The sequence below is a fragment of the Equus caballus genome, chromosome 8, assembly GCF_041296265.1.
Source record: "Equus caballus isolate H_3958 breed thoroughbred chromosome 8, TB-T2T, whole genome shotgun sequence".
Taxonomy (NCBI): domain Eukaryota; kingdom Metazoa; phylum Chordata; class Mammalia; order Perissodactyla; family Equidae; genus Equus; species Equus caballus.
The window spans coordinates 44529172-44555183 of record NC_091691.1 but is presented as its reverse complement, the minus strand read 5'-3'; positions in this window follow the sequence as shown (position 1 = coordinate 44555183).

Sequence of the window (26012 nt, the reverse complement as noted above, 5' to 3'; positions counted from 1 at the left end):
CCCTGAAATCCACATTTTCATCACCACACTTGCGTTTGCAATGTTCTGCACCCTCGCAAGCCGTCTTTGACTTTCCTGTGGTGTATGCAGAGACAGATTGTTCAAAGTTTTATGTAGGCGAGTCATTTTCTTGATGACTTCTGGGCTTTGTTTGTATGCTTCAGAAAGACCTTCGGGGCTCCAAATGACAGAATAAAAATGATCCGTCCCATCGTTCAATGAGTACTTGCCTAGTTTTGGTTTTACAGTCCCTCCCCATCTGCAAAATTTTTCCAAGTCCTCCAGGCAGCCCAGGGACTGCTCCAGCCGCTCCTGGAAGCCCTGTCTGCCACCCTGGCCTGCCTGTCGGCGCCTCCAGGGAATTTTCCCAGGTCCGCGTTGGCCCGCTGGCCCCGGAGTTAAGAGGGGAGGCTGTCCCTTTTCCGCCAACGTCCCTCCCCACCCCCAAGTTTCTAAGTTCCCCTGCGGCTGCCAGGGTCACGCTGTGCTGGCAGGGAGCTCCGAGGTGGACACCCCAGCGCCGCACTGGACACCCTCCTCCCGCCCCGGCCCGAGAGCTGCAACGCGAGGTGGGTGGCCGGGCGGAGACCTGGCGTCGGGGCCGGGAGCCCTCGCGAGCCATCTGCAGCCCAGCCCCGCGCTCACATTCACGCCGGTTGACGAGCGCCGTCTGGCGGCCGCTTTTGTGTAGTTTCTTCCGTCTGGAGCTCTGGCAAAACCGGCAAGGAGTGGGATTTGACCACGGTGCCCCAGGTAGAGTTCCAGGAGGTCAGCAGCGCTAGCGGGATCGTCCTGGTCGTGCCAGGGTGTCAGTGTGACATCTGTTCACCGGAGATTAGACTGCAGAGCTGTGGGGAAGTGACTGCCGCCGCCTTCCCAGGCCGAGGTGTCGGGCGGCCCGGAAAGGTCCACCAGCTCTCGCTTCGCCGGCGCCCCTCTACCTGGGGGGACCAACCGGGGCCACCGCGAGGGAACAGGGGAGGGGGTCCCACTCCTGGACGCCATCCCGCATGTGGCCCTCTCGTCGTTCCTTCCATGTCACCCATTCTTTTCCAGATCTGGCTTCAGATGTGGGGACCGGCCTGGGCCATGCCAAGAGGCCCATGGAGGGCACTGCTGGGATGGTAGGGCTGAGGAAATCCTCTGAGATACAGATTTGGGAAAAGACGCATTTCTCTTTATGGCACGGGCTGAACCTTGGCAGCACGGTGTGTCAACCAGAAGTCCCCTGCTGTGGTTCCAGTCTGTCCCTATACCCCCAGAACCCAGGACTGATCACAGGCAGAATGGTTGCTGAGTCAAGCTGGACTAGCCTGTGCTTTTGGAGCCAACCACCTGCCCTCAGGCATCGGGCCCTCCAGGCCTGTTGGAGAGGGCCTGCCCTAACCCACCAGGCATTATCCTGGGGCACGCTTTGTGTCATTGAAGAGAAAGTTTAAATGCGCTTACCCACAGACCCTAGAAGGCCGTGTTGTCCTCTTACTGTGGGGCCACGCAGCTGTCATGATTCCCTGCTGTCTTCCATTCCGTTGACAAATAAATGAAAAGCAGTGGATATATTGGACTAAACTAGGGAGCCATTTGGATTAAAGCTAATTCAGCCTGACCTTGTTTTTCCAGAAAGTCCTGACATGGGCTGATGAGCATGCATTGTACACCTGCTTTAAACATTTACTATGTCCCAAAGACACGAATGATGCCCTTAAAGTTAGGGATGTAGCTTCCCCCCACATCAGTATTTCTTTAAGGATAAGCATCTCTTCCTGGAAACTAAAGATTAATTACCCACCTACTGTGCTCGCATTGTGACCACTGACCTGCTCTACCAGCTGAGCAGCTTGTAACAGTAGTAAAAGAGATATTCTCGTCATATGTGACGTACACTCTCTGTTCCAAGATGGTGTATAACCACTGTCTACACCCCACTTCTTCAGTGTGCCTCCTTTCCTGGGGAAGGAAGCCCCCCCGGGCTATAGTCCTTAGACCTGGCTCATAATAAACTCACCCCCAATTTTGATTTTTAGATTGATTATGGATTATTTGTGTCAGCACCATGGAACCCTGCAGAGGTCCAGAAATGTTTCTGATTTTTAATGAGATGTGCCCCACTGACCCAACAACATCTGGCATCAGGGGAATTAGGAATTCTCTCTTGCTGCCAAGATCCTTTGAGATCTGCCTCCGCGATCCCATGAGATCTGGCAACAAGGGAACTGGTAACTCTTTGTTGGATCCAGTGGGCCGCTAGCAGCCTGAATGATCCCCCAGAAGCTCCTGTCCGTGACCTGGACTATTCCTACATGTCCCAGACCCACTGACCTATACCAGGGAGCCTGGATGCCCAGTCACTGTGGCACTGGCATGCGCACTTGGCTCCCACAGCACCTGCCTTCAGGCGTCCAGGGCTCCCTGGCCTGTATATAGGGGCCCGCCCCAGCCCAGCAGGCCATCTCCCTGGGGCCAGTGGTTCCCTCCACTGCACTTCTGATGCGAAGCATGGTAGGTCGTTGAGCCGGATCCTTTATGGTCCTGTGTCCGGAGGATACACAGGGTCTCTGTGGTAGTGATGTCTCCCAGGTGTTCCTCATGAGCTGACCCCCCAGCACTGCTCAGGAGGGCAAGTCTGAGGAATTCCCGTGAGAACTGTCTTCAGATGACAGGCATTTCTTTTTTGGAACAGGTTGGCCCTCAGCAGCCTTTGGTGTTCTACAGAAGTCCCTGCCTGTGGCCCAATCTGTTCTTACCCAGGGGAAGAGCCGGAGGAGCCTGGATGCTGAGTAACGCTGGTCAGTGCATGGACAGTTTGCACCTGAGCATCAGGCATCAGGCCCTCCAGGCCTGCTGACTAGGGCCCGCCCCAGCCCACCAGGCATTTTCCTGGGGCCAGTGCTTCCCTCCATTGCGCCATTGATGTGGAGGTTTCATGTGTTATCCTCAGACCCCGTTAGTCCCTGCTGTCCTTATGGGGCTTATGGAAATTGGGATTACAGATATTTCCCGTAACATGGAGCCCCGGTCAGTCCTGGAAAGTCTTCTAACATCCCGTGTATCTCTGTCTGTGATCTTGCAAATCTGGCCTCAGATGATTAGCAGCTCTGTTTTGGTGCAGGATGGACCCTGGAATCCCCAGGTGACCCCCCAGAAGCCCTGCCTGTCCTCGGAACATCCTTACAGACTCTGACCTGGGATCTAGTACCAGGGAGCCTGGATACGGAATCAGTGAGGTGCTTTCATGTGCAGTTGGTTCCCGATCCACTGACTTTCCGGCATCGAGGCCTATGGGATCTGGGGCCATGTCACCCCAGCAGACCGTCTTCCTGGGGCCATTGGGTGCCAGCAATGAAGTCTTGACGTGGAGCTTGGACGGTTCCTTTCAGACAGACCATTGATGGCCCTGTGTTGGAAAGATACACAGGGCTTTGTGGGCATCAGCTCTCCCACGTGTTTCTTATGATCCGTCTTCCCACAAGCACCCGGTATGGCAAGTCCAGGATGTGCAGGTGAAATCCAGCTTCAGGGGAACACACATCTCTGTTGTAGGAACAGGTTGGACCTTGGCAGCCGGGTGTTTCCCTAGAAGTCCCTGCCTGTGGCCCAGTCAGTCCCTAGACAGCCGGGATCCATGGGCCATTCCCAGGGGGCCTGGATTCTGAGACACCATGGCCCGTGCAGGCAGCTTGCACCCGAGCACTTGCCTTCAGTCATCAGGCCTCCAGCCCTGTCGGAGAGGGCTTGCTCTAGCCCGTCAGTCATTATGCTGGAGCCAGCGGTTCCCTGCACCATGCCATTGATGAGGAGGTTTGAATGGTGGTTGCCATCAGACTCCATGAGGTCCTGCTGTTTTTACGGACCTGGGGACAGCCTGGCAATCACGATTCCAAGGTGTCTCCTGCACCTCCACAGAGCCCTCGTTAGGCCCATAACGGCCTCCATGATCCTGTGAGATCTGGCTTCAGGGAGTTAAGAAATGTTTTGGAGCCGGATTCGCCTGGCAGCCCCAAAATGGGTGTCCCCCAAAATGCCCCTCCTGTGGTCTCGGCTATCCGTAAAGTGCCAAGACCCCTTCAACCATACCGGGAAGGCTGGATGCAAAGTCGGTGCACCGCAAGCATGCCGAGTTGGCTCGCAGCCCACTGGCTTTCAGGCATATAGGACTTAGGCCTGTGTGAACAGGGGCCACCCCACACCAACAGACCATCTTTCTGGGGCCAGTGGGTTGCTGCACTGCATTACTGATGTGGGTGGGGAAGGTGTTTCAGCCACACGCTTTATAGCCCTGTGCCTGGAAGATACCCGGGGCTCTGTGAGACGCAGGCCTTCCAGGTGTTTGCCATGATCAGACCTACCTGTACTGCCCTGATGGCAAGGCCAAGGTCTTCCCGTGAGCTCTGGCTCCAGGGGAACAGGAGTCTCTGTTTAGGAACCAACTGGACCTCAGCAGCGAAGTGTGTCCCCAGAAGTCCCCACCTGTGGCCCAGTCTGTCCCTACACGGCTGGGACCCAGGGACTGATCCTAGGTGGCCTGGATAAGTCATGCTGGCCCACTCATGTGCAGTTCTCACCTGAGCACCTGCCGTCAGGCATCAGGCCCTCCAGGTGTTGGAAAGGGCTGCCCTAGCCCACCAGGCCTTATCCCTGGGGACAGGGGATCATAGCACTGCAACATTGATGAAAAGGTTGAACGGTGGTTACCCTTGGAACCTATGAGGCCCTGCTGTTTTGATTGGCCTGGGCCTCGTCTGGCATCATGATGCCCAGATGTCTCCCATTCTTTGAAGCCCTGGTCAGTCCCGGAGTGGTTCCAAGAACACGTGAGTTCTAGGTCCCGGTCTCCGAGTCTCCACGTCTCTGAGAGATCTGGCTTCAGGGGACTAGCAACTCTGTTATGGTGCAGGATGGTTCTTGGAAGCCCTTGGGCGTTCCCCAGAAGTCCCCTACCTCTACAGGCGCAGACCCTGCGTCCAATACCTGAGATCCTGGATGCCAAGTCAGTACAGCAGGCACATGGGCACTTGTCTCCCATCCCACCAGATTTTAGGCATCTGGGACCCTTAGGCCTGTGTGAACGGAGGCCGCCCGACCCCAGCAGGCCATCGTCCTGGGGCCAGCGGTTTCTGCACTGCACTCCTGACCTGGGGAGGGGAAGGTTGTTCCAGCCTCACCATCCTGGGCCCTGTACTGGAAAGCTACCCAGAGCCTCTGTGGGAGTCGTGTCTCCCAGGTGTTTCTCATGATTGGGCGGCCAGGCACTGCCCAGTATGGCAAGGATAAAGTGTGTCCTTGAGATCCGGCTTCAGGGAAACAGGCATTTCTGCTCAGAAATGAGCTGCACTTTAGCAGCTTGGTGTCTCACAGAAGACAGAGCTGGGAGCCGGGCACCGACCCAGGGGTGAATCACAGCAGCCGGCACGTGCAGAGTTCCCACCCGAGCACCTTCCTCCGTCATCGAGCCCTCCAGGCTCGTTGACTTGGCCCTGCCCTGGCCCCCAGGACATATTCCTGGGGACATCGGTTCCCTGTACTGCACCATTGAGCAGGAGGTTTGAACGATGATTACTCTCAGGCCTCATAAGGCCTTGTTCTCCTTATGGGCCTAAGGCCTGTCCTGAAATTATGATTCCAGGTATCCACCATCCCGTGGGGCCCTGGTCAGTCCTGGAATAGCTTCTAAGATCCCATGAGATCTGGGTCCAAGATCCCACAAATCTGTCTTCAGGGGATTAACAACTCTATTATGGTGCAGGATGGATGCTGGAAGCCTGGGGCGTACCCCAGAGTCCCCGCCTCTGGCCCAGACTATCCCCACAGGCTCAGCCCTGGGGTCTGATACCAGGCAGCTCGGATGCTAAGTCGACGTGGCAGGCACAAGGGCAGTTTTCTCCAACCCCACTGGCTTTCAGGCATCTAGGACCTCTAGGCCTGTGTGAACGGGGGCAGTCCCACCCGAGAAGACCATCTGCCTGGAGCCAGTGGCTCCCAGCAGTGCACTGCTGACATGGAGAAGGAAAGGTCTTTCCAGCCAGACCCTTTGTGGCCCTGTGCCAAGTGTTTCTCATGATTGGATTTCCTGACGCTGTCTGGGAAAGCAAGGCTAAGGAGTTCCCATGAGACCTGACTTCAGGGGAACAGGCATCTCTGTTTGGGAGTGGGCTGGACCCTCGCAACCTGGGCGTCCACTGGAAGTTCTAACGTGTGGCCTGTCGATCCCTACCAGGCCAAGGCCTTGGGACCACTCCTGGGAGCCTGGATGCTGAGTAGGAATAGACCTATAATGTGCAGCTCACTCCTGCCCCACCTGTCCTTGTGCATCCCATACCTCTAGGCCTATGGGAACAGGTGCCAACTGGACCCAGTAGGTCAACTTCCTTGGGTCAGTGGTTCCCTGAACTGCAATCCAGACACAGAGTGGGGAAGGCCGTTTGAGCCAGACCCCATACAGCTCTGTACTAGGGCAATGTGCAGGTCTCCCAGGGTTCTCTCATGAGCTGACTCTCCAGTTCTGCCCAGGACGGTAAGTCTAAGGAGTTCCCACGAGATCTGGCTCCACGGGAACAGGCAGGTCTGTTTTTGAGCAGGTTGTACTTTGCCAGTGTGGTGGCCAGTGCGGCGGCCCAGTGTATCCCTACTGTGGGGACATGGGGACCAATCACAAGCAGCCTGAATGCCGAGTCACGCTTGCATGGACATGCACAGTCCATTCTCAGGCACCTGCCCTCAGGCATCAGGCTCTCTGCTTGTGTGGACAGAGGCAGCCCTGTTCATCAGGCCATCTTCCTGGAGCCAGCAGTTCCATGCAATACACCCCTTATGTAGAGCCTGGAGTGGTCCTTACAGTCAATCTCCTTATGGCTCTGCTGGCAGTGGGCGCCTCCAGGCCTCTTTAGTAGTGAAGCCTCCCAGATGGCTCTCATCTGTGGTGCCTGTGGCCAGGCCCATGTGACACACGCATGGCCCCTTCTCTCCTGCACACCTGTGCTCAGGCATCAGGCCCTCTAAGCCTATGCAGATAGGGCCTAACCTCACCCAGCAGGCCATCTACCTGTGACTAGCAGTTCCCCACTGTGTGCAATTGATAAAAAGCTCACAGAGGTGGTTACAGCTATACCCCATATGGCCCTGAGGTCCTTATGGGATTTGGGACCTATCTGGCAATCGTGGTTCCAAGGTGTCTCTCATCCATTGGAGCTATGGTTGGACCCAGCATGGTTTCTGAGGTCTGGCTCCGGGTTAATTGGCATCTTGGTTTTGGAGCAGGCTGGTCCTTGGCCATGTGCTGTGTCCCTCAGAAGTCCCCAAGAGTGACCCGGATTATCCCTACATTGCCCTGACACAGGGACTGGACTCTGGAATCCTGGACACAGAGTTTTGCAGCACATGCATACACATTTAGCTCCCATGCACCCACCCCCAGGAACCAGCTTAGAGCCACCGCTTTCCAAGCTCTCTGAATAGGGCCTGCTCTCATCCACCGAGTCAACCTGCTGGGGCCAGGGGTTTCCTGCAGTGTGTTCCCGATGCATTGCCTGAGGAAGGTCATTTAAGGGAGATCTCCTATGACCCTGTGCTGGTAAAGTACACAGGGTCTCTCTGGGCATCAGGCTTCCCAGGTGACTCTTCTCAGTGGAATCCCTGGCACTGCCTGGGATCAAGGCTAAGGAATTCCCAGGAGACCTGGAGTCTGGGGAATCGGCATCTCTGTTTTGGGTAAGGCTGGACCTTGTCAGTATGATATGTCCTCCAGAAATCACTGCCTGTGGCCTGTCCTAGTCTTAAATGTCCCAGACATGGGGACTGATCTTAGGGGGCCTGAATGCCACTTCACGTGGTATGCCAGTGCTTAGTTTACCCTATGCACCTGCCCTCAGACATTCAGGCCCTCTAGGTCAGGGTGTACAGGGGCAGTCCTCACCCACCAGACCATCTCCCTGGGACTAGAGATTGCCTGTGCTGCTCTCCTGATGCAGAGCCTGGAAGGTCCTTAGAGCCAGAACCCTTGTGGACCTGCTCCTAGTGCTTGTTGGGAGACCCCTCCAGTAGTCAAGCCACACAGTTGTCTCTCAGCTGGTGGCCCAGCCGCAAGGCCTGCCGTGGTATGGCTTCAAAGATCCCTCAGATCTGGCTTCAGGGCAATTGGCATTTTTGTTTTGAAGTGAGCTAGACCCTGGCAGAAGGATGTATTCCCAAAAGCACACACATGGAACCTGGCCTGTGCCTACACAACCCGTACAGGTGGATGGAGCCCTTGACAACCTGCATGCTCGTTTGATGGAGTATACGTGTGAAGTTTGCCCCCACCCACCTGCCCTGAGGCATCCATGTCTTTTAGGGTTGTGTGGACAGAGCAGGCCCCTGACCACTAGGCCTTCTACCTGGGGTGGCAGCACCTTGCAACATAGCCCTGAAGTTCTGGAGGCTGGAGAGGTTGTTCACACCAGAGCCCATATGGCCCTTTTTCCAGTAAGGTACAGAACAACTCTCTGGTAATCAGGGCTCCCAGGTGTCTGTTATCTGTGGACGCTCCAGCACCACTTTGAATGGCATGACTTCTGAAATCCCCCAAGATCTGGCTTCAGGGTAACTGGCATCTTTGTTTTGGAGTGGGCTGTAACTCGGCAGCACAGTGTGTCATCCAAAAGTCCCCACCTATGACTTGGCCTATTCCTAGGCATGCCCCTAAAAGTCCCCAACTGGGGACCCACCAATCTCAGCACAACTTGAAAGTAGCCTGTTTAGAAACATTGTTACTACAAGTATTCTTATATCCTTCACTACATGCATTACAGAATGGAGAACAATTCCATTAACTATTATAACACTCTTCTGGAAGCAACTTTGAAGTTGTGATCTTAGAAACATATTTATTACAAGTCTTCTAAAACACTTCACTATGTGTGATCCAAAATTATCAATTCCATTAAGTAAAATTACACTGTTCTGGGGCCATCCTGGTGGCGCAGTGGTTAAGTTCGCACGTTCTGCTTCTGCAGCCTGGGGTTCACCGGTTCGGATCCTGGGTGCGGACCTCTGCACCACTTGTGAAGCCATGTTGTGGCAGGCGTCCCACATATAATGTAGAGGAAGATGGGCACGGATGTTAGCTCAGGGCCAGGCATCCTCAGCAAAAAGAGGAGGATTGGTGGTGGATGTTAGCACAGGGGTAATCTTCCTCAAAAAAAAAAAAGTTACACTGTTCTCAATGCAGATTGTAAGTAGCATTCTTAGAAACATTTTTATTACAAATATTCTTAATAGCTTTACTACACGAGTTACAGAATGTCTATCACCTACATTCACTGATACAACACCGTTTTAAATCAGCCTGAAAGTAGTGTTCTTAGAAATATCTTTATCACAAGTGTTCTTAAATACTTCACTGCATGCATTCCACAATGTCTATCACTTCTGCTCACAGGAATAACACTCCTTTCCATGCATTTGCAAATAGCATTCTTAGAAACATCTTTATCACAAGTGTTCTTAAACACTTCACTGCATACGTTACAGAATAGTTATTAGTTACATTCTGTAAAATAACACTATTCTCAACTCAGCTTGGAAGTCACCTTCTTTAAAGTGTCTCTATTACAGGTGTTTATAAACACTTGACTACTTGCCTTACTGCATGGGTATCACATATCTTTAGTGAGATAACACTGATCTCGACACAGCTTGAAAGTAGTGTGCTTAAATATATCCTATTACAACTGTTCATACACTTCACTATCTGCATTACGGAATGGGTTTGATTCTGTTCACTAATATAGCATTTCATTGAGTGCAGCTTGCAAGTAGCTATCTTAGGAACAACTTCCTTAAAGTTTTTGTAAACAATTTATTATATGCATTTCAGAATGTGTATCACTTTCATTCACTGAAATAACACTGTGCTGAGTGCATGTTGCAAGCAGTGTTTGTAGAAACATCTTTAATTCAAGTGTTCTTGAACACTTCCCTGAATATGGTCCAGAATGGGTACCACTTCCATTCACTGAAATAACATTGTTCTCTATTCAGTTGGCAAGTAGTATTTTTAGAAACATTTTTATTACAAGTGTTCTCAAACAATTCCTTACAGTCATGTAAGGAATGAGGATGACTTCCATTCATGGACTTAACACTGTTCAAAGAGCTTGCAAGTAACCTTCTTCGAAACATCTTTATTATAAGCATTTAAACACTTCACTAGAAGCATTGAGGATTGAGATCACTTCCATTCACTGAATTAACTGTTTTCTCAATGCAACATGTAAGTAGCTTTCTTAGAAATACCTTTATTACAAAGGTTCATAAAAACGTCTCTACATGCAATACAGAATGGAGACTGCTTCCTTTTCCTGAAAAAACACTGTCCTCAAAGCAGCCTGCAAGTAGTGTCCTTAGAAACATTTTGTCACAAATGTTCTTAAATGCTGCACTACCTGCCTTAGACCACGTGCATCACTTTCATTCGCTGAAATAACACTGTTCTCAGCATAGCTTGTAAATATCATTCTTAGAAACATCTTTGTTATAAACATTCTAATACACTTCATTATTTAAATTAGACAATTGGTATCACTTACATTCACTGAAATAACGCTGTTCAAAACAAAGCTTGCAAGTAACATTCTTTGAAACATCTTTATTACAAGTGTTCTTAAGCATTTTACCACTTTCATTACAGAAGTGGGATCACTTCCATTACTGAATAACACTGTTCTCAATGCACCTTGCAAATAGCAGTCTTAGATCCATCTTTATTACATATGTTCTTAATCGCTGCTCTACAAGCTTTCTAGAGTATCACTTCCATTTACTAGAATAGCACTGCATGTAGTGCTTTTAGATGCATCCTTATCACAAGTGTTCTTAAACCATTGACTGCCTGCATTACAGAGTGGGGCTCACTTACATTCACTGAAATAACACTCTTCCCAATGCAGTGGAGAAGTAGCTTTCTGAGAAGCATCTTTATTTACAAGTGTTCTTAAATGCTTCACTACATGCATTACAGAATGGGTATCAATTCCATTCACTGATATAAAACTGGTCTGAACACAGCTTGCAAGTAGCCTCCCTAGAAAAGGTATCTTGAAAGTATTTTAAACACAACATTACATGCAATACAGAATGTGTATCATTTCCATTCAATGTTATCACAACTGTTCTCCAAGCAGCTTAAAAGTAATGTTCTTAGAGACTTTATTAAAGTGTCCTTAACACCTCACTACACACATTGTAGAATGAGTAACATTTCCATTTACTGAACTTACATTGTTCCTAATGCACTTTGCAAATAGCATTCTTAGAAAAATCCTTATTACAAGTGTTCTTAAACTCTTCACTTACACGTGTTCAGAATGGGAAATCACTTGCATTCACTGCGTTTCACTGAAATACCATTGGTTTGAACACAGCTTGCAAGTAGTGTTTTTAGATACATCTTTTTAAACAGCCACCATACACATTTCATTAAATTCATTTCTCAATGTGTATCACATTGATTCAGTTTTTTAAAGATATAATTGACATACAACATTATGTTAGCTTCAGGTATACAACATAGTAATTGAATATTTCTATATATTATGACATGATCACTATAACAAATGTAGTTAACATCATAATCACACATTTTTACAATTTTTTCTTGTGATGAGAACTTTGAATATTTATTCTCTTACCAAGTTTCAAATATACAACACTATTAGTAGCAATAGTCACCATGGTACACGTTATATCCTCATATCTTATGTATTTTATGACTGAAAATTTGTTCCTTTGGATCTCGTTCACCCATTTCACCCACCTCTGGCAACCACCAATCTGTTCTCTGTAACTATGAATTCGGATTTTTAAAACTCTACATATAAGTGAGATTAGAAGGTATTTGTCTTTTCTATCTGACTTATTTCACTTAGCATGATGCCCTCAAGGTCCATCCATGTCGATGCAAATGGCAAATTTTTCTTCTTTTATATGGCTTAATAACTTTCAAAATACATATACACCACATTTTTCTCTCTTTTTTTAATCCATTGATGCACACTGAGATTGCTTCCATGTCTTGGAGATTGTAACTATGCTGCAATGAACGTGAAGTTTCATATATTTTTTTGCATTAGTGTTTTTGTTTCTTTTAGATAAACACCCAGGAGTGGAATTGCTGGGTCAGATGGTAGTTCTATTTTTAATTTTTTGAGGAACTCCCATACTATTTTCCATAGTGGCTGTCCCAAATTACGTTCCCACTACAGTGCGTAAAGTTTCCCTTTTCTTCATAACCTTGCCAATACTTATTATTATTTTTCTTGATAATAGACATTCTAACATATATGAGGTGGTATCTCATTGCAGTTTAGATCTAGATTGCACTGATGATTAGTGACGTACACCTTTTCACATATTTTTTGGCATCTGTATGTCTGAAAAATGACTATTCAAATATTCTGTCTATTTTTTAATTGTTGTGGGTTTTTTTATTTGCCATTTAGTCAAATAAATTTTTTATATATTTTGGATATTAACCCTTATTTGATAGATAATTTGAAAATATTTTCTCCCATATGGCAGGTGGCATTTTCATGTTGTTGATTGTTTCCTTTGCTATGCAGAAGACCTTTTATTTTAAAGTAGTCCCACTTCCTAATTTTTCTTTTGTTGCCTTTGCTTTTGATGTCAAATCCAAAAAATCATCACCAAGACCAATGTCAAGTTTACTGCCTATGTTTTCTCCAAGAGTTTTAAGATTTCAGGTCTTATGTTTAAGTCTTTAATCCACTTTGAGTCAGTTTTTGTGTATGGCATAAGATAGTGGTCCAGTGTCATTCTTTTTCATGTCACTGTCCAATTTTTCCAACACCATTTATTGAAGAGACTGTCGTCTCCCCATTGTATTTGACTCCTTTGTCATAAATTAATTGACCATATAAGCATGAATTTATGTCAGGGCTTTCTATCTTGTTCCATTGATCTATGTGTCTGTTTTTATGACAATATCATAGTGTTTTAATTAGTATGGCTTTGTAATAAAGTTTGAAATAAAGTGTGATGCCTCCCACTTTGCTCTTCTTTCTCAAGATTTCTTTAGCTATTTGGAGTCTCTTGTGGTTCCATACAAATTTTAGGATTGTTTGTTCTATTTCTGTGAAAATTCATTGGAATTCTAATAGAGATTTTACTGAATCTGTAGGTTGTTTTGGGTAGTATGGACTTTTTAACAATATTAATTATTCAATCCATGAGCATGGTATATCTTTCAATTTATTTATGTTTTCTTCAATTTCTTTTATCAATGTTTTATATTTTTCAGTGTACAGATCTTTCACCACATTGGTTAAATTTGTTCCTAAGTATTTTATTCATTTGATGCAATTGTAAATGGAATTGGTTTCTTAATTTTTCTGACATTTCACTATTAGTATGTAAAAACATGACAGATTTTTGTATATTGATTTTGTATGCTGCTACTTTACTGAATTTTTTTTACTAGTTCTAACAGTTGTTTCTTGAAGTCTTTAGGAATTTCTATATATAATGATATGTCATTTGTGAATAATGACAGTTTTACTTCTTCCTTTCTAATTTGGATGCCTTTTATGTCTCGTTCTTGACTAATTGCTTTGGTTAGAACTTTCAGTGTGATGTCAAATGAAAGTGGAGAGAGTGGGCATCCTGCTTGTCTTGTTATTTAGCTTAGAGAAAAAGCTTGCAGCTTTTTACTGTGGAGTGTAACGTTAGCTGTGGGTTTGTCATGTATGGCCTTTATTATGCTAAGGTATGTTTTTTCTACCCAATTTGTGAGTTTTTATCTTAAGTGGGTGTTTAATTTTGTCAGATGTTTTCCTGCAGCTATTGGGATGATCATATGATTTTTATACTTTATTTTGCTAATATGGTGTATCACAGTGTTTGATTTGTGGATACTGAACCATTCTTACATGCCTGGAATAAATCCCACTTGATCATGGTATATTATCCTTTTAATATTTTGTTGAATTTGTTTTGCTATATTTTGTTGAGAATATTTTAATTTATGTTCAGTAGGGATATTGGCCTGTAATTTTATTTTCTTGCAGTAGCCTCATCTTATTTTTTAGGTAAATATTTTAGGTAAATATTATTTACCTAAACAACACAAAATTATCTATTTTAAAACTAAGAGTTTTGAGTCCATAAACATTTTTTATTAAACAAAATTTTGTGTTAAAAAATCTATTTAAAAAACTAAAGATATGTCACTGACTGGGAGAAAATATGTGCAATATGAATAACAAACTAAGGATTATAATTTATAAAGCATTTCTAAAAATCAGTTAGAAGAAGACAAATAACCTAATGGAAAATTAATATAGTCCATGAACAGACAGTTCACACAGAGAAACAAATGACCTATAATATATCTAAAGATGGCCAACCACGCCAATAACTAGAGAAATATAAGTGAAAATAATAATAATATAAAAATCCGCTATCTAGCATATTGTGAAAATTATTTTAAAAATTAACAACATCCACTGGTATGGTGGGTAGAGAAATGGACACTCTTGTAAACTCCTGGTAAGAGCATAAATTTGTACAACATGTTGGAAGGAGAAGGAGAAGGAGTATCTATTGAAAATTTAAATACACATACTCTTAGAAGCAGTAATCCAACTTTTATCGATATATATTCAAATATATATATACAAAATTATGCACAATGAGATTTTAACTGTAAAATTTTGGAAACAACTTGAATGTCTATCAAAGGGATAATGCTTAAATAAATTAAGATACACTTAGATTGTGGAATATTATGCTATTATGTGGTTGATCTAAATGTACTAACATTAAAAATTCCCTAAAACACACAGTTAAGAGAAAAAATGTCAAAGAACTACATACTATGACATCCAATTCGTTGGTTTAAATCAGAGAGAAACCAGATAGGTTGTTGTTGTCCGCAGCCGTAAAGGGCAAGGAATGACAGGGACTGCCAAGGCTACTTGGTTGCTTAAGTAATCAAAGTTTATTGATAAAGGGAAACAGAAAGAGGAGCAGGGATTAAGGGGAACAACAAATCAGTACTTACAACATCCGCACCACAATCAGCTTGGGAATTCCCAATAGTTTGTATGGCGGGCGGGAGTGCTGATTGTCTGGGTCTGAGGCAAAGTGTCCTTTCCTCAGTGAGACTCCCAATTGTTCTATGTCTCTGACTCCCTTTTATCCTAAGCTTTCTCTAGGTTCTGACTCAGGGTTTCAGACATTTGTATACTTTGAGTTATTTCTTCTTGTTCCCACAGATGTGGTATTTCTATCTTTTTTGTTCCCACGGATGGGATGTTTCTAAAGTCCAGTCAGGTGCCTGTTAGGGTGGCCAGCCCAGACAAGGAACATGATGCAGGACATATTCTTTGTAACTTGTGCCTTAGAGTCAGGGCCAAAGTGGTCATCTTTGGCCCTGAGCCCAGACACTTTCCTTCGTGTAGGGCCCAGGCCCAGTGTCCTTGGAAGGCGGGGAGGTCAATGAACTCTGTACAGTTATGCTACTATTACAAGTATTTAGAAAAGAGGAGCTATAAGATGTGGTTTCTCAGTGAATTCAGATAACCCCCCATAGTTTATTGAAAAATGGATTGTCAACTTTGGAAGAGTGTGGCCTTTCTTTGTTTGATTTTAGTTTTGTCTTGCTTGATAACAGAAAATGCACTGATTCCCATGCAGTAAATGTTTTGCTTATTGAGCTTGGTTCCACTTCTACACAGAGAATTCCAAGATAAAAGTACCAATATCTGTGTGTGGGAAACTGCAAGCAATTTACATTTCCCACTTAACTCCCACCTCCCCACCTTCACACACAGTTTATCACATGCACACACACCCAAACACACCCACTTCATCTAGCAAACTTACTCTATGGTTCCATCAGATATACAGTAAAACTCCAGGAGATAATATCTTGTCAATTTGAAATGTTGTTATTTGGAAGAAACTAACTAGCAGATCTTCCCACATTGATAACTACAAATTCTGAACAAAATACAAAAGCAATGCTATAAGGTAACTAGAAAATGAACACAAGCAGGTAGATTTTGAAGGAAAGTAGAAACTTAGAGGAATTGGCTAGCTTGGGTGATTTTCCTATTTTTGTGGCTTTGCTCTGAGGCCAGTTGTGCTTGTGGAGATATACAGTGTACAAAATGTTTTTGATGAAAAGCTTACCATATTCCTGGCAATAGGAAGCAGGAGAAGGATCCCAAAGCAATCACAGTGGGAAGGGAGAGGAATGGCTAAAAGAAGAGAACCAAAGAACTGGTAACCCAAATCCTGCATATAGACTCTGCTCAAATTTCTGCCTGGCCCGTGAACCGCACATTGCAGGGCAGACTGAAAGCAACCTGAAGTGATTCTTGAGCCCCCACCCACCACAAGCAACACAGAGGCTACAGTATGAGTCTGAGCTGAACTTATACTTCAACACTCTTTTCAGGAATATAACAGAATCCAGAGTCTCCACAATGTAATATACACTATGTCAAGAATAACAACCCCAAATCACCCAAAATACAAAGCGTCATTATATTATGAGGTATTATCAAAGAAAAAATAAATGAGCAGAGACCCACACCAAGATGATAGACATGGTGGAATTATCAGACGATAACGTAAAGCTGCTATTTTAACTATGCTCAGTGAGGAAAAGAAGAACAAGCTTCTGATAATGAATGCAAATATAAGGAATATCAGCAGACATAAGAAATATAAAAAAGAACCAAATGAAAAAGTTAGTACTGAAAAATACAACAAAAGAAATTTTAAAGTAATTGAATTGACTTAATAATATAATATAAAAAATACAGGAAAAACCCAGTGAGCTTGAAGACACATCAATAGAAAATTATTCAATCTGAAGAAGAATGAGAATAAAGCTGAAAAAAAGGATTAAAGAGCCTTAGGGACAAGTGGGATCATCTCAAACATTCTAGTATATGTATAATTAGAGTCAGAGAAGGAGACAAGAGAGAGTCAGGCAGGAAAAAATAGTTTAAGATATTATGACTGAAAACCTGTTAAATTTGGTGGAAGTCAGATTTACAGATTTTAAATCTCAGCAAATCCCAAACAAAATAAATATGAATAGTGCCTAGACATATCATAGTTAAATTGGTAAAAATCAAAGATATAGAGAAAACGTTAAAAGCAACCAGGAAAAAATCACACATTAAAATATGGTAACAATACCTACAGACCAATATCTTTAATGTACATTGATGCAAAAATTCTTCACAAAGTGCTAGCAAACCAAATTCAGCAGCATGTTAAAAATATTATACACCATGACCAAGTGGAGATTTATTCCCGGGATGCAAGGATGGTTCAATACAAGAAAATTGATCAATGTAATATGCCACATTAGCAGAATGAAGGGAAGAAACCCCCCACATGATCATTTCAATTGATGCAGAAAAAGCATTTGACAAAATTTAGCACCCTTTCATGATAAAAACACTCAACAAATGAAGAAAGAAGGAAACTCCCTCAATATAATAAAAGCCATATTTGAAAAACGCACAGTGAACATCAAAAGCAATGATGAAAGAGTGAAAGCTTTTCCTCTAAGATCAGGAACAAGTCAAGAACACCAACTCTCACCACTTCTATTCAGTATAGTATTGTAAGTCCTATCCAGAGCAATTAGGCAAGAAAGAAGAAAGGAAAAGTATGCAAATTGGAAAAGAAGAAGTAAAATTATCTCTACTTACAGATGATTTATCTTAAATGTAGAAAATCCTAAAGATGCCACAAAAAATTCTCTTAGAACTAATAAACAAATTCAGCAAAGGAGCAAGATACAAAGTCAACACACCAAAGTCAATTGCATTTCTGTACACTAACAATGAATAATCTGAAAAAAATTAAGAAAACAATTTAATATAAAATAGCATCAAAAGAATAAACTGGGGCCAGCCCCATGGCCGAGTGGTTAAGTTCACACACTCTGCTGTAGTGGCCCAGAGGTTTCACTGGTTCGGATCCAGGGTGCAGACATGGCACTACTCATCAGGCCATGTTGAGGTGGTGTCCCACGTGCCACAACTAGAAGGACCCACAATTAAAATATACAACTATGTACTGAGGGGATTTGGGGAGAAAAAGCAGAAAAAAAAATAGACTGGTAACAATTGTTAGCTCAGGTGCCAATCTTTAAAAAAAAAGAATAAATTATTTAGGAATTAACCAAGGAGGTGAGAGATTTGTATAATGAAAATTACCAAACGTTCTGAAAGAAAATAAAGGAGACATAAATAGATGAAAATATTTCCTATGTTTATGGATCAGAAGACAATGTTCTTCAGATGTCAACACAATCCAAAATGATTTACAGGTTTAATGCAATCTGTAATAAAATCCCAATAATGGGATTTTTTGTGCAGAAATAGAAAAACACATCCTAAAATACATATGGGATCTCAAGGAACACTATATAACCAAAATGATTCTGAAAAAGAACAAAGCTGGAGAATTCACACTTCCTAATTTTAAAATGTACTATAAAACTACAATAATCAAAATAGTGTGGTACTGGCATAAGACAGACCTACAAACCAATAAAATAGAATAGAGAGTGAGAAATAAACCTTCAGATGTGTTGTCAAGTGATTTTTAACATGGGCACCAAGATCATTCAATGGAGGCAAGACAGTCTTTTCGACAAATGGTGCTGGGAAAACTGGATATCCACAGACAAAAAAAAAAAAAGTTAAACCCCTACCTAACACCATCTTAAAAATTAACTCAAAATTGGTCCATAACCTAAATGTAAAACCTAAAACCATAAAACTCTTAGAAGAAAACATAGGATTTGGCAATAATTTCTTGGATATGATACGAAAAGCACAGGCAACAACAAAAAAAAAATGGACAAAATAGACTTCATGAAAATTAAAAAGTTTTGTGCATCAAAAGACACTATGGAGTGATGTCAGCATCATGGCAGAGTGAACTGTTCCCTTTGTCTCTCCCCTCTAAGTTACAATCAGTGAGATGTCCATTGATCAATGAAGGACCCCCTGCACAGCACAACAGGATGCCTAAGAGATCCATGCATCTATACATCTGAAGGTGGGTGGACTAGACCTCCAGGAGATAGTGCAACTAGGGGAGTAGCCCATGCTGTCTCCTCCAGCAGTGATCCAAAACATGGATCCTCACACTGGGGAACAAAGGCTGCAGGGGCGGACATGGCACTCATGGCTCAACCCCTGCCCCCTGAGCAGTGACAGGTGGTACACATGTCCTGAATCTCAGGACACAGAGCAGAGCCAGTTACCCAGCCCCTTTCTCCTCCCCCTGAAGTAGTACCAGTCTTTTCAGCAATGGGAACAGTTTCTAAAATGCAGATCTTCCTGGCTGGGGAGAGGCACCCTCATCTGAGGTATCAAAGTCCAGCGGCACACGCCAGGGACCAGAGGCTGCACAAACAGCAGCAACACTCACTTGTGGCTTAGCCCCTGCCTCCCTCTGGCAGTGGTGGATGGAACCTGTAGCCTGAGGCTTCAGGAACCACAGCAGAACCTATGACCCAGCCCCCAGTTGTGGCACCCCTGACACAGGCTTTATTAGCACTGGGGGCTGCATATAAGACCCCAGACCCCCAGCAGTGACAGTGAAACACAGGAACCCAGCTCCCCTGGCACCAGTGCTGTCAGCACCCCCAGACAACCCAGGATCAGCAGCAGAGGTGAGGCACAGGGTAGCAGCACCCAAGCCCATGGAAAGCCCACAGAGAACCAGTGGAGGAACATGAGATCCAGGCAACCCTGGAAGCGGCAGAAGTGCTTGTAGCCTGGTGACCCCAGTGGTGACACCTGAGACTGCAGCAACATTGTAAGCAGCAAGGCACCAGTAACCTCAGAGGCACAAGAAGCACAAAGAGAGCAATGATGATGTCTCTAGCAGAGGCAGTGAAGAGTGGAAAGTGCAGGCTCTCAAATACAACCAGAAGTAACTCAGAAGCAAAGTAACCAAAGACTTACCCAAATAAGAAAGGGTTTTACTATCATAAATGCACTGGCAGAAGATGAACTCATCAAGTACCATGAAGAACTACAGTAACATGGCAGAACAGAAAGAAAATGACAACTCTCCAGAAACCAAACTGAACTCACAGAAGATTATAATCTAACGACAGAGAATTCAACATATCTGTCATAGAGAAACACAATGAATTACAAGAAAACTCAGAAAGACAGTTCATGAGCTCAGGAATAAAATCAATGAACAGAAGGAGTACTTCACCAAAGAGATTGAAATTCTAAAAAAAGAACCAAACAGAAATTATGGAGATGAAGAACACAATTGATGAGATGAAAAATAAAGTGGAAAGCATTGAAAATAGAGCTGGTGCTATGGAGGAGAGAATTAGGGAGCTTGAAGATAGAAATCTAGAAATGATTCAGGAGGAAGAGGAGAGAGAAACAAGATTTTTTAAAAATCCAAAGAACTTCTATGAGAAATATCTGATTCAATAAGAAAAAGCAACATAGGGATAATAGGTATCCCAGAAGAAGAAGAGAGGGAGGAAGGAGCAGAAAGCTTATTTAAATAAGTAATAGCTGAGAACTTCCAAAACCTGGGGAAGAAACTGGATATACAAGTACATGAACCTAATAGAATTCCTAATTATCTCAACACAAAAAGATCTTCTCCAAGGTATGTTATATTAAAAGTGTTAAAAATCAATGACAAAGAAAGAATATTAAGAGTGTCCAGAGAGAAGAAAATAAACAGACCCCCATCAGGCTATCAGAAGATTTCTCAGAATAAACTCTCCAGGCTAGGAGAGAGTGGAATGATACAGTCAAAATATTGAAAGACAAAAACTATCAGCCTTGAATACTCTATTCAGCAAAGTTATCCTTCAGGTATGAAGGAGAGATAAAAGTTTTCCCACACAGACAAAAGCTGAGGGAATTCATTTTCACCAGACCTGTCTTACAAGAAATGTTGAAAGGAACCCTCCTACCTGAAACAAAAATGTGAAAGTTTACAAAACTTTTAACAAGATGATAAATAGAATCAGAAAATTGCAACTCTATATCAGAATAGGTTAGTAAACAATTAAAACATAAAAGCTAAAGGGAAATAAAACATCATAAATGACTATAACCACTTCAATTTGATAATTGTATCCATTTATAACCACAAACTCACAACCAAAAAAAGGATAATTTGTGACAGCAAAAATATACAAGGAGAAGAAGAAGAGGACAGAACCTACATAGGGTAACGGACATAAGATGCCATCAGGAGACAAAAGACTATCTCATCTATGAGATCTTTTATGCAAAACTCACGGTACCCAACAAAACAAAAATTCAGAGCAGAGTCACAAGTGAAACACAAAGAGAAAATAGAAAAACATCACAGAAAACCACCAAACTGAAATGGGAGACAGAAATACAAGGATAAAGAAGCACTGGAAATAAAGAACAACCAGGAAACAAAAGATAAAATGGTAGTATTAAGCTCTCATATATCAATAATCATCCTAAAAGTAAATGGATTGAATTCACCAGTCAAAAGACACAGAGTGGCTTGATGGATTAAAATACAAGATCCAACAATATGCTGCCTCTAGCAGACCCATCTCAGCCCTAAAGACAAACATAGGCTTAGAGTGAAATGATGGAAGCAAGTGGCAACCAAAGAAGATACTCCAAGCAAATAGCAACCAAAAGAAAGTGGGTGTAGGCATACTTATATCAGACAAAACAGACCTCAAGACAAAAAAGATAACAATAAACAAAGATGGACATTATATAGTGATAAAAGGGACATTCCACCAAGAAGACATAACACCTATTAATACATATGTAGCTAGCATAGGAGCACCAAAGTATATAAAACAACTATTAACAGACCTAAAGGGAGAAATTGACAGCAACACAATAATAGTAGGAGACTATAATACCCCCACTTACATCAATGGATAGATCATCCAGACAGAAAGTCAACAAGGAGCACTGGCCTTAAATGTAACATTAGATCAGATGGAGCTGATACGGATACATATAGGACATTGCATCCAAAAACAGCAGAATACATATCCTCCTCTAGTGCACATGGAACATTCTCAAATATAGACCATATGTTGGGAAACAAAACAAACCCCAATAAATTCAAAAAGATTGAAATCATATCAAGCATCTTTTCCAACCACACTGGTATGAAACTAATAATGAACTACAAGAAGGAAGTTGTGAAAGTCACAAATATATGGAGACTAAACAACATGCTTCTGAACAACTATTGAAGAAATCAAAAGAAAAATCAAAAATTACCTGGAGATAAATGAAAATGAAAGCACAACATATCGAAACTAACGGGATGCAGGACAAGCAATACTAAGAGGGAATTTTATAGGAATAAAGGCCCACCTCAAGAAACAAGAAAAATCTCAAATAAACAACCTACAATATACCTAAAAGAACTAGGAAAAAGATCAAACAAAACTTAGAGTTATTAGAAGGAAAGAAATAATAAAAATAGGAGGAGAAACAAATCAAACAGAGACTAAAAAAAAAAAAAACAAAGAATCAATGAAACTAAAAGTTATTCTTTGAAAAGATAAATAAAGTTGACAAACTCTTAGCCAGACTCACTAAGAAAAAATAGAAGTCTTAAATAAATAAAATCAGAAATGAAGGAGGAAAAATTACAATGGATAACACAGAAATACAAAGGATCATGAGAGAATACCATGAAAAGCTCTATGCCAATAAATTGGATAACCTAGAAGAAATGGATAAATTCTTAGAATCAAACAACCTCCCAAAACTGAATCAAGAACAAATAGAGAATCTGAATAGACTAATCACAAGTAAGATATTGAAACAGTAATCAAAAACCTTCCCCAAAACAGAAGTCCAGGACCAGAGAACTTCTTGGGTGAGCTCTACCAAATATTCAAAGAAGATTTAATACCCATCCTTCTCAAACTTTTCTAAAAGATGGAGGAGGATGGGACACTTCCTAACTCATTTTACAAGGCCAACATTTCCCTGATACTAAAACCAGACAAGGGTAAGACAAAAAGGGAAAATTACAGACCAATATCACTGATAAACATAGATGCAAAAATCCTCAACAAAACATTAGCAAATTGAATACAACAATACATTAAAAGGATGATACACCATGATCAAGTGGAATTTATTCCAGGGATGCAGGGATGGTTCAACATCCACAAATCAATCAATGTGATATATCATATTAACAAAATGAAGAACAAAAATCACACAATTATCTCCACAGATGCAGAGAACGCATTCAGCAAGATACAGCATCCATTTATGATGAAAACTCTGAATAAAATGGGTATAGGAGGAAGGTACCTCAATATAATAAAAACTATATACAACAAACCCACAGCCAACATCATTCTCAATGATGAAAAACTGAAAGCTATCCCTCCAAGAAAAGGAAGAAGGGTGTACACTTTTGCCACTCTTATTCAACATAGTACTAGAGATGCTAGCCAGAACACTTAAGCAAGAAAGAAAAACAATAAAAGAGATCCAGATGGGAAAGGAAAAAGTAAAACCATCACTATTTGCAGTTGACATAATATTATATACAGCAAATCCTAAAGAATCCACTGAAAAATTATAGAAATAATTAATAAATACAGTAAAGTTGCAGGGTAAAAAAATCAACATACAAAAATTAGTTGCATTTCTATAGACCAATGAGGAACTAGTAGAAACAGAAGTCAAGAATACAATCTCATTTACAACTACAACAAAGAGAATAAAATACCTAGGAATAAATTTAACCAGGGAAGTGAAAGACCTATATGCTGAAAACTATAAGACACTATTGAAAGAAATTGAAGAAGACACAAACAAATGGAAAGATATTCTGTGCTCATGGATTGGAAGAATAAACATAATTAAAATGTCCATACTCCTAAAACAATCTACAGATTCAACGCAATTCCTATCAGAATCCCAATGACATTTTTCACAGAAATAGAACAAATAATCCCAAAATTTATATGAAACAACAAAAGACTCCAAATAGCCAAAGCAATTTTGAGAAAAAAGAGCAGAGCTAAAGGTATCACACTCCCTGAATTCAAATATACTACAAGCTGTAGTAATCAAAAACAGCATGGTACTGGAAGAAAAACAGACACAGATCAATGGAACAGAATTGAGAGCCCAGAAATAAAGCCACACATCTATGGACAGCTAATCTTTGACAAAGGAGCCAAGAACATACAATGGAGAAAGGAAAGTCTCTTCAATAAATTGTGTTGGGAAAACTGTACAGCCAGGTTTAAAGAATGAAAGTAGACCGTTATCTTATACCACACGCAAAAATTAACTCAAAATGGATTAAAGACTTGAATATAAGACTCAAAGCCATAAAACTTCTAGAAGAAAACATAGGCAGTACACTCTTTGACATCAGTCTTAGCAGTATCTTTTTGAATACTATCTCTACTTAGACAAGGGAAACAAAAGAATAAATAAACAAATAAGACTACATCAAACTAAAAAACTTCTGCACAGCAAAGGAAACCATTAACAGAAAAGACAACCCACTAACTTGGAGAAAATGTTTGCAAATCATCTATCCAATAAGGGGTTAATTTCCAAAATGCATAAAGAACTCGTACAACTCAACAACCAAAAAATGAACAACTTCATCAAAAAATGGGCAGAGGGTACAAACAGACATTTTTGCAAACAAGATATACAGGTGGCCCACAGGCACAAGAAAAGATGTTCAACATCATTAATATTAAGGAAATGCAAATCAAAACTACAATGAGATACGTCACACCTGTCAGAATGACTATTATTAAAAAGACAAGAAATAAGTGTTGAGAGGGTACAAAGAAAAGGGATCCCTCATACACTGGTGGCGGGAATGTAAAGTGGTGCAGCCACTATGGAAAACAGTATGGAGAGTTCTTAAAAAACTAAAAACATAATTACCATATGATCCAGTAATTCTAAATCTGGTTATATACTTAAATGAATTTATAGTGGAGTCTTGAAGAGACATTTGTACACCCATGTTCATAGCAGCAGCATCTAAAATACGGAAGCGACTCAGGTGTCCATAAACAGAAGAATTGATAAGCAAAATGTGGTATACACATGCAATGTAATATTATTCAGGCTTAAAAAGGAAACGTTTCAAAATTCTGACATATGGTACAACATTGGTGAACTTGAGAACATTATGCTAAGTGAAATAAGCCAATCATAAAAAGACAGACAGTGTATGATTCCACTTATGTAATTTACTTAGAATTGTCAAAATCGTAGAGTCGTAAAGGAGAATGATGGTTTCCAGGGGCTGGGGTGGGGGTGGGGGATGGACGGTTTTTTGTTTAATAGGTGTAAAGTTTCAGTTTTGCAAGATGGAAAGCATTCTGGAGATGGATGGTGTGATGGCCGCACAACAATATAAATGTACTTGATACCACTGAACTGTGCACTTAAAAATGGCTGATAGTCAATTTTATGTTATATGTATTTTACTATAATAAAAAATTTGAGGGAAAAAATAGTGTAATAATAATTCAAATGACTACAATATACTGAGGCCAGCAGGCAGTGAAACAACATCTTTAAAGTTAATAAAGAGGAAAAAAAACCCTGTCAACCCACAAAAATATCCTTGAGAAATAAAATCAAAAGAAAGCCTAAAAGAGTTTGTCACCACCCAGATGCGTTGTAAGAAATGCTAAAGGAAGTTCTTCAAGGCAAATGGAAATATGAGAATGAAACTTAGATATTCAGGAACAAATAAAGAGCATTAGAAATGACAAGTATTTATATACATATAAAAGGCTATTTCTCTTAATTCAAAATATATATGACTGTTAAAAGAAAAAATTATGTTATCATCTTGTGGAGTTAAAAATATGTAGATGTATGTATATAACAAGTATAGCATAGAGGACAGCAGAGGGTAGTGTATGAACCTACATAGTATCAAATTTTTTACATTTTTTGGTGAAGAAATAC